Raw genomic sequence first — 3,839 nt, forward strand, 5'->3', positions numbered from 1 at the left:
ATTACTTTAAAACTAAAACATATATCTGATATTTTCACTTTATAAAACTTCAGACGTGATGATAATATAACCCTCTGGGGCCGACGCCATCATATACGATGGCCAAGACCAGGCTTTACTAAATTATAAATAACTTTTTAATGATATGAGATAGAAACTTACTCTGTTTTTTTGCTGAAAAGTTAACTCTGCAGACTTTCGAGCCAGCCATCAGCCATCTTTGTACTCCTCATAGAAGCTGTGTGATGACATGAATTGGTTCACCGTCACATGGTTTTCCAAAATCCAGTCGTAGGGCAGATTTACCTCACGTGAAAAGCCAAAGATCATTTTCAGGAGTGATATGTTACTAGGTGGCCCATTTGAATAGCCCCTGGGTGCTCCAATGAGTACATACTATTGGGCTCCATGCACCCTGCGCCATTATGCACAGCGATCAGTGAAAGCTGACGGAGCAGACAGAGACCCTCTGATGACAATCTCATGTGCTCAAACAAAGAGTGTGTAATTATCAGGATTGCTCCACTAGTTTGCATGTGAATGCACTGGATACCTCTGTTGCTTTCTCAGCATAAAGCACCGTTTTCCATATCAATGGAGCGAGGAGGAGGGCTGCTCCTCAGACTGTAAGGAGCCAAAGTGGGCCAAAGTGTGAATGAAAGCTGTTTTGAGCAGCACAGAACACTCCAAAACACAGTAGAAGTAGAGGTTCATGATGTAACCTTTGTGTAATAGCAGACAGAAATTACTTTGAGATGACGACAACAAAATGCATAGACCATGTTGTATATATTGTTCAAAATGTGCATTTGTGTTTATTGTTTGAACCTTTTGTTGTACAGTCTTTCACACAAAAACTCAGATTACCTTTATAAAGTGTCAAAACAGTTGTTTATTATAGTTTGCTGTGTGTTTTGAATAAATGTGTGTGGAAAATTATTTTCCGCTTTACTTTTTCCTTTCTAATTTTTGATTATAAACCTTTATTACACTTATAAAACACAACAAAGGCATATATATTATGAAAGCACAGGTTGTCCTGAAAAAAGAGACATAAAACTTGATTGTGGGATGCAGTAAGAGCTGTTAACAGCAATAATAAAACATTTATGCCAGGTGAGTGAACTGTCCAAAAAATGCCCTTGGACCCCAGAGGGTTAAATAACTTGTCCGAAATTAGTTTGGTTAAAATTTTAACCATAAGTTAAAACTGTATGCCTCTGGATGACTTGGGTGATATTGCCAGCATATCAGTATGGAGTCAAAATAAATGAGCTTTTTTCTTTTCTGTGACCAATTCTCCTTTGCCTGCAGAGGATAGAGCAGTTTCTTCTAGAACCAGCTCTCCTTTGTTTACGGAGGATAAAACTGTGCATCTGCTACAAAGCATTTAGCAGGTAGGCACTCAACTGATTTTAGGTTTCATAAATGTTTGTAACTATTCAACTTTGTTAACCATGTCTGTAAAAATACGTTAGCGGTCTAAAGATTATTGGACCAAAACTTATCGGAATGTAATTAGTCTGATAATGGTTTTCAAATTTATCTGAAAAGCTATTCCAATAATGAAAACATTATTTTTGATAATTAGCGGTTAGCTGATTAGCGGAACTGTGCCCACCACTGTTGCTGAGAGATTACAATGCAAAGTTTGAGGTGTCATGTATAGATGCAGAGACATCAGAGTGAGACAGTGTGCTTAAATGTTTGACAGGTACTGTACATACACATATACATACTAGCACGTTGACTACCGATCACTATATGATGGCAAATGCTACTATTGTTCACAACTATTAAAAACAGAAAGAAAACTAATATTATGTTAAATGGTAAACGGACTGCATTTATATAGCACTTTTCCATTTGCATCAGATGTTCAAAGCACTTTACAATTATGCCTCATATTCACCCCAATGTCAGGGTGCTGCCATACAAGGTACTCACTACACACCGGGAGCAATAGGGGATTAAGAAGATGCCAAGGGCCCTTAGTGACTTTCCAGTCAGGTGGGGATTTGAACCGAGGATCTTCCGGTCTCAAGCCCAACACCTTAACCACTAGACCATCACCTCCCCTATTATGTTAAAGTCTTTATATACAAAAATTTTTGTGACACTGTCTTATCTAAAAAGGATGTCAGCAGTTCTTTGTCTGGCACTTCTTGGATTAACATTTTCTTTCCTCAGCTTGGATGCCCTTTCTCTTTAATCCTGCAGGAGCTCTTCATTTTCTTCACCAGTTTTTGAAGGATATGGTTTTTTATTCTTTCCATTTGCTTTGCCAGTTCTTCTGTTTCTTCAGCTGATAACATTTTCTTCCTGTCAATGCTCTACAAACTTTCCTTTGAATTTCCTATTATAGTGCATAACTGAAACAGTCCTTTAAATCATGATACAAGCACCACATTTGGCACAAATACTCCTTAAAAATTACTCTTTTGAAAAATCAACTGGCCACTTCAATTATCAATAGGTGGCCAGGTAGGGGTCAATTGAAGAATTACACAAGGATCAATATTCAATATATTGAAAACTATACCACATTATTTGTCTATCATAAAGGCTCCAAAAAAAGCATAGTTTGGGCTATCTATGACTAAATGTTATAGAGTTATGGGGTAAAAGCAGCAAGAATGGTGACAGAGGTCAATTTCAGTTTGTACCGGGGTCAAACGTTAAAGTTGCTCCAGTTTTACTAAAAAGTGGTGCAAATTATTGGTTGAGCTAATGGGATTAATAAATGGAACTAGCTTGTTGCCTGTGGAGATCCACAGGCTCTAGATTGGGTAGTATTTCTAAAATAGGTACCTGACATTTTTTCAAGAGTGAAAGTAAATTAAGCAAAGCTTGTATAATGAGTTGAAATGGCGTGTGAGTCCACAATGTTTTTAGAACCTTTAACCTCAACAATTTTTAGAAGAGGACATCAACCCTTTTATTTCCTGTTAATTATGTCCATTTTTTTATGTTAATTTGCTGTTTTAATGTATTTCTAAATTGCTTAGGTTCTTGTTATCGTATATACACTATTATCATTATCATTACCCTGTAGAAGTCTTCCCAAAGGAAGACTTCTTCAGGGAAATTGAGGTTCCAGCAGCATTGTATAGCAGCATACAAGGTAAGAATCACACAGAGCATAAAAAGTGAAAGTAAAAAAATAAAAAAAAAAAAAAAAAAAAACAATTTGGCAAATATAAATTATGATTATTATTATTAGTAGTAGTAGTAGTAGTATCAGTATTATTGTTATTATTATATTTTATTATTACTTCTATTTTGTTATTTTTATTTTTAAATGGACCACAATGGAAATAAGTGTTTTCACTTTCTTGTGTCCTCCATGTATTTTTACCGTATTTACAATTATATTATATACTTACATTTAACTTACTAAATAAAATCACGCACACACACTGTTATGGTTTGGCCCTTTCTGGGCTCCTGTTTTGGTTTTGCCCTCCTTCTGTGATCCTGCCCAGTGACTTTCTGTTTCGTTGTTTTCTTTTGCCTTATAGTGAGTGCTGTTTTAGTTTTGTCTCTGCCCTTTATTTACTTTGTTGTTCTGCTTTTCTGTTTCTTTTCAGTCACTGATTGTACTGCCTGTTTATATACTGTTGCCACATGTAGTTCCATTCTAGTTTAGTCTTGATCTTTTTTACTGTTGAACTTTTTTGGTCTCATTTTATTTTCTAGTTCCTGTCACTGTATTCTCTGCTTCTGTTTACTTAGTTTCACTTTCCTGCACCCTCTTGCACCTGCTGGACTCATTTTTGTCATGTCCTCACCTTCTCCACACCTGACTCTTATCACATCCTGATTACCCCACCTGCAAT

At 36.2% G+C, this 3,839-nt stretch overlaps 1 long non-coding RNA gene across 1 annotated transcript in view; it reads right to left on the bottom strand.

Annotated features, from left to right (window-relative positions):
* LOC117502556 overlaps positions 1-3,420 on the bottom strand; it is a 13,029-nt gene extending 9,609 nt beyond the window's left edge. Inside the window, exon 1 of the long non-coding RNA XR_004558354.1 lies at positions 3,411-3,420. This is a non-coding gene — a long non-coding RNA (uncharacterized LOC117502556). The remainder of the gene's footprint in view (positions 1-3,410) is intronic.
* Positions 3,421-3,839: the final 419 nt, after the last annotated feature.

The sequence above is a fragment of the Thalassophryne amazonica genome, chromosome 2 (genome assembly GCF_902500255.1).
Source record: "Thalassophryne amazonica chromosome 2, fThaAma1.1, whole genome shotgun sequence".
NCBI classification, from domain to species: Eukaryota; Metazoa; Chordata; class Actinopteri; order Batrachoidiformes; family Batrachoididae; genus Thalassophryne; species Thalassophryne amazonica.